Below are 6,000 nucleotides of genomic sequence, written 5' to 3'. Positions count from 1 at the left end.
CCTTCCCCGGCCACCTGCTTCCCCAGGCAGGAAGGCAGCGGTCAGGGGGACGGCCCGGGTCAGGGTCCCCGCCCCGCCCCGCCCGTGGGCGCCCCGGGGTCCGCGCGTCAGGCTAGGGTAGCGGGGCCCCCACCCACCGTCCCACGGCCCCGGCTTGAGAGCCGGCGAGCAGGGCACCGTCCCCTGCAGATGCAGATGAGCCCCCCACGCACCCCTCCCCAGGGGGAAGGGCAGGCCCGGGACTCCCCCGGGAATTAGAGCTCCTTCCAAACATTCCAAATTCCGGCTCCTTCCGGCCCGGCCGGAAGCACGCCTGGGGAGGGGGGCGCGGGGGGGCGCGGGGGGGCGCGCGGTGTCCCCCCTCGGGGCGCAGGGGCCCCGGGCGGGCCGTTCTGGGGACCTACGCCCGCTGCGGCCGCCCACGTGGGTGGGGCCGGGCCGGGCCGGGGTGCGGGCCGCGCACCGATGGGGGACGCGGCCGAGTCAGCGCGAGGGCGCGCCCCTGGGGGCCGGGCAGGCCGGCCGGTCCCCGCCTCCTCCCGCGGAGTCGCCCTGGGGGCCTGGCGCGGGGCCTCCGGTCCCCGCAGCGCATCTGGCAGGACCCCGCTCGCCGCCCCCGGGCCGCCCCGCCGCCCGGTTTCACTTCCCTCACTCCCCGCCCGGCGTCGCGTCCGATTCCACCCGCAGCCCCGCGCTCCGACCCGGGGGTGGGGGGCACCTCCCCTCTCCCCTCCCCTCTCCCCTCCCCTCCCTCCTCGCCCGCGAGGGGCGGGCGCGGGCGCGGGCGCGGGCACCGGGGCGCAGGAGGAGCTGGGGTTCCCCGAGTGCGGGGGCGCGCGGGGCGGGGGCGGGGCCGGGCGCAGGAAGTGCCCCCCTCCCCCCGGGCCGGGCCGGCGAGCCCTTCCGGTCCCTGCCGGGAGAGGCGGGGCCGGGGGCGCGGGCGCGGGCGCGGGGCTGGAGCTGGGGGGCGCGAGCGGAGTCCCGGCGGCCGGGACGCGGACGTGTCCACGTGTCGGGAGCCCGAGCTCGCGGGCGGCCCCCAGCGGCGGAGGCGGGAAGTGCAGGCTGGGCCGGGACGGGGCCTGCGGGCGCCCTCCCAGAAGGCGCCCCTGCCCCCCACCCCGCGAGGCCGGGCCGGCGCCTTCCCGCTGGTGGAAAAGCGCCCCAGCCCGCAGACCTCTGCCCCAAGCCTCGCCCCCGCCCAGACCTCTGCCCAGCCAGGTGTCCCCAGGCGGTCCCCTGCCCCGGGCCCCACTTCCCTCGGCCCCTAGTGGCTTGGCCCGACTCCTGGGGATGCTGTCAGGGCCCTGGCTGGGGAGTGGGGTGGGGGCCTTGGCAGGTGTGACCAAGAGCCATGGAACGCCACGTGGTGACCTGTGACCCCTTCCTGCCTGTCCTTTCTCCTCTAGGACTGGCCCCCCTGCGGCAAGGGACTTGCTGTCACCAGGATGATGACCCCCGATCCACACGACCTGCTGTTCCTCCCCAGCTGCCTGAGCCACTCCCTGCTAGCCCCGGTGTTCCCGCCTTCAGACCTACTTCAGTGGACCTGCCCTGATCAGGAGCTGGCCTGCGCCCCAGGGGTGCTCCATCCTGCCCCAGGAATCCACTAAAGACCCCCTTACCTTCCTTTTCTGCCTCACCTTTGCCCATTTTTCTGTGGGTCTGCAAAGGGGGGGGCTCCCTAAGGATTTGCAGAGGAAAGGAGGAACCCCTGGAAGGCCAGCCCCACCCTGACCTTGGCCTGTGGCCTCCGCAGGGGGGACCAGGGAGGGTCTGGAGGCTTAGGGTAGGTAGCACCCCTCCATGCGTTCCCCAGGCTGGGACCAAGAGTAACAATTATTTTTTTAAGATTTTATTTATTTATTTATTTATTTATTTATTTATTTATTTATTCATGAGACACAGAGAGAGAGAGAGGTAGAGACGCAGGCAGAGGGAGAAGCAGGCTCCATGCAGGGAGCCTGACGTGGGACTTGATCCCAGGTCTCCCAGATCATGCCCTGGGCCAAAGGCAGCGCTAAACTGCTGAACCACCTGGGCTGCCCCCTGGAGTGACATTTGTCCTGGTTCTTCCTCCTCTAATTGTCCAGGTGGCAGAGCTGGGGGGTGCTGACACTTCTCTGATCAGCGGGGCAGAGTTACCAGGAGGAGTGGTGGCTAGAGTCTCGGCAGTGTCACCATTGGGGGGTCACACGCGGGTGGGGAGGGCAGGCCTGGTTGTGGAGCCCAGCACATCTGGCAGGCTCTGTCAGGCTGCCCCGCTGCCCGGGCGGCTGATGACAGCCCTATTTATAGCCTCCATCAGAAAACACCCGCGGCCACGGCAGTGGGGCAGCCTGCCTGCTCCTCGATGCCCAGGGCCTGGTGCCAAGAGGAGCCCAGGCCGGGGCAGTTTCGGCCAGTAAGGGTGGCTGCCTGGTCTGCTCACTACCCCCGCCCCGCCACCCCCTGGGCTTGCTGAGGAAGCACAGCAGTCTCAGACCTGAGACTGTGGGTCCCCAGGGTCACCCAGTGGGCAGGGACACAAGGCACCTGTCCCCTCCTGCTCAGGCCCCCAACTGGCTCTCAAGGTGCTCACTCACTGTGGCCCAGTCTTTTCCATCAGAGAGGCTGTGGGCTGGCCCTCAGTGGCTGTCTCTTGCCATGAGGGGACGGGGGTGGCAAAGGGATGGCCCCACGCAGCTGTGTCCATTACCGGTGCTGAGAGCCGCCCACCCCTTGATGGTTGTACTGAAGCAGACCTGTGACTCCCAGTAACTCCCCCAGGACTGAGGGACCCCAGGGTGCAGGGGGCCACTTGGGGCAGGCAGGGAGCTAGCAGACAGCCTGGCCCCGCAGGAAGCCCAGGAGGAGGGGCCCCACGCAGCTGGCCTTGCCACCCTGCTGGTGGCGAGACCTGGCGGCCTGCCCAGGCTTTGAAGAGGGGAGGCCTCCCCCAGGAGCGTCCTGGGTGACCCGCCAGTGGGACAGGAGGCTGGGCGAGCTGTCTACGCCAGGTGGGGCCCCATGGGAGGGTGGGCTATGTCTGTCCTGTACTAGATGCCAGGCTGGCGAGGGGTGGCCTGAGACCATGCACTGGCCAAGACCCTGCTGGGAGGTGGGCCAGGCCGAGAGGGACAAGCAGGCCTCTGACCTGTCTCTCTGTTTCTCGGGCTCTGACTGTGGCTCAAGCATGAGTTTATCTCTGTAAATGTCCACTAAGCAAGTGGACGGCAGGAGGAGGGCCCCCCAGGGAGAGACTGTGACCCAGGAGAGAAGGTTTGGGTTGTAGTTAGGGAGGGTCTGGGAGCAGAGCCTCCTCCTCAAGCCTCCTGGGGGCTGAGCAGCTTCTTGGGGTGTAAGGCATGGAGGGAAGCCTCAGGCAACTCCCTCTGCCAGCCCAGGTTGGGAGCCTCCTGGTCCTCCGGGTCTCCGGGGAGGGACTGAGGAGGCTGTGTGCTGACTGTCAGATGGCCACTCGGTCAGGACCCCGGGCATAACCCCCTGGCGGGACAGCACTGATGCTACCTGGCCCTGATGCCGGGAGCAATGACCAGGCTGACGTCCCTCTTTCCCTCACTGAGGACCCATGGAACAGGTGGGCTTCTAGGTGATGAGGGCTCCAGAGCAGAGCTCTCCCAGCAGGGCCCCTACTCCAGGACTGGTCACCCCAGGGGGCCGGGGCCACAGTGCCTCTCCCACTCAGCCCCTGGCCTGGGAGACCTGATGGTTGGGCCAGTGCCTGTGGCCGGGCCTCTGCTGACCCTCTTTTCTTTTTCCTGGAGAATTCAAATTTCTGGTGGATTTGTCTGTGAGGACTAGGGGTCTGGTCGGGGTGACAGCAGGCACCTCTGGTGCCCAGCCAGCAGTCCCCAAGCCATCAGCAGAAGTCATGGGAGTCCCAGGGCTGCGGCCCTGGGAAGGGCCGCTGTTCCCTGGCTTGGAGGCCTGCTGGCCAGGAGAGGTGTCGCCATGCTCAAGGGCTCTCCTGCTCCCTCACCCAGGAGTCCCAGCAGAGGCTGGTCAGTGGGTCCTGCCTAAACATGGGTCCACAGGGTCTAAGCTCTCCTCAGGCCTCGCTGAGTGGCCCCTGCCCCAGCACATCATCCCACTGGGCCGCAGCCGCCCTGCCAGGAAGCCGTGGAGCATGGGACGGACAGAGCCTGGTGGGACCCCCCGGGTGCAGTGCCCACTCTCAGGTTTACTTGCATGACCAGAAAGCAAGAGGCTTCATGGCCTGGGACCATAGAGCCAGTTTTGCTCCATGTCTGCGAGGGGGCTGAGGGGACAGACCATCCCTGCCCCATGTCCAGGGTTCTGGGGGCCTCAATCTGTTTGGGACGCTGACTCTGAGCTTCTGTCCTGGATTTTGTGATGAAGCCCCATGGTGCTAATTTGGAGGTACCAAAGGACCCCCTGGACAAGCTGGGAAACACAGCAGCTGCTTCTGAGCCTAGCACATTTGTCTTCCTAAACTCAAACATCATTTTCATTGTTTTTCTTTTGACAGAAGTGTGGTTTCATCTGGAAAAGAGGAAAGAGCCGCAGAGCAACTTGCTGAACCTCAGGGGCAGGCCCAGGCGATGGTGAAGCCCAGACAAAGCTGTTCTGGGGACAGTGGGAGTGTGTAGCCCTCCCGACCCCTGGGTGTCCGCGAGGGGCTCTGCCCCCCTCATGTTGATGCAGATGTGTGTCGACACACCTCCTATGACAGCTCATCGGCTGCAGCCCCCCATCTGCCTCCCTGCACTTTGGGCAGGACGCAGCCCCTAGGGCCCAGGCACTCTGACCTGGGATCCATGAGACCCGAGAATGGGGACTTCCTGGGGACTCACTGCTGTGGACACCAGCAGTCTGTCCATTCCTGATGGCCAGTCAGAGGCAGAAGCCCTGCTGAGCCAGGCGGGCAGCATCTATGGCCACTTGAGCTCACGGAACCAGAAGCCTGGTGGATACAGCTTGCTCCACGTGGCACAGCTGCTGCCTCACACCTCAGGCTCAGAATTACCTCAATTCCCCAGTCGTGGAGGTTCTGGGGCCCCTTTCCCTCTCTGGCTCTCATCTCTCCCAGGGCCCTGCTGCTGCAGTCACACTGGCTCTCTAGGGGCTGCTGCTTCACTGGGTCTAGAAGCCAGGACTGAGCAAGGGGTGGAGGATCACTTGGGACCAGGGGTCAGACCCTCTGGTCCTGGGCTGCCCCGTCTGCCAGCCATGAACTGGTTCACTCCTACTGAGACAAAACTGGATGGGAAACCACTAAGAGAAGAGCAGGGAGGGCAGAGTGAGGGGTGGCTGCCAGGGGCAAGATGACAACGGCTCTCTGGCTTTGGGTGGGTTTTGACATAGGGACCCTTTCCTCCTCCCACCTCTTGCCTTTAGTCAGAAAACAACTATTCTACATGAACCTGCCTCCTAACAGCAAATAAACCTCTGCTCCTCCGTCCACCTATAATTACACCCATCACCCCCGCGTGACCACTCATCTTCTATCCATCATCCATGCATGTTCTCATCCATCCACCCACCCATCTGTCCATCCATCCATCTGTCCATCTCTCCGTCCATCCATACCTCCACCCACCCATCCAACCATCCATTCACCCAACCATCCATCCTTGTAGCCCTCGTAGCCCTCCTTCCAGCTATTCAGCTATGAGTCTCCCTGTACATCTCCTCTGCCCAATTTGTCTCCAGTGGCCCCCATTCTGCCTGGCACAGAGTAGGTCCTCCAAATTCACTCATTCATTCAAACATTTGCCGAGGGCCTGCTAAGATCACACACTGTGCTAGATGCTGAGGCTAGATGCTGAGGCAGACAATACTGACCAAATGTCTCCCTTTGGAGATTGCAAGCCAGACAAATGAAGTGCATGGCATGTTCGCTCCTTGACCTGTGCAGGGACGTGATGTGGGGAGGGAACAGGAAGTATTTGCTGGAGGTGGGGTGGCCAAGGAAACCCTCATGAGAAGGTGACATCTGGGAGGTGAGCATCCCAGGTAGCAAGAAGAGCATATGCA

General features: G+C 64.5%; 1 long non-coding RNA gene across 1 annotated transcript; it reads left to right on the top strand.

Moving 5' to 3' along the window:
- Positions 1-1,122: 1,122 nt before the first annotated feature.
- On the top strand, positions 1,123-1,629 carry LOC140630237 (uncharacterized). Its single transcript, XR_012028037.1, has 2 exons — positions 1,123-1,221; positions 1,410-1,629. It is a non-coding gene; the product is annotated as an uncharacterized lncRNA (long non-coding RNA).
- Positions 1,630-6,000: the final 4,371 nt, after the last annotated feature.

The sequence above is a fragment of the Canis lupus genome, chromosome 3 (genome assembly GCF_048164855.1).
Source record: "Canis lupus baileyi chromosome 3, mCanLup2.hap1, whole genome shotgun sequence".
Lineage (NCBI taxonomy): Eukaryota > Metazoa > Chordata > Mammalia > Carnivora > Canidae > Canis > Canis lupus.
Note: the sequence above shows the minus strand (reverse complement) of the source record. Positions and strands in the feature narration are given on the sequence as shown.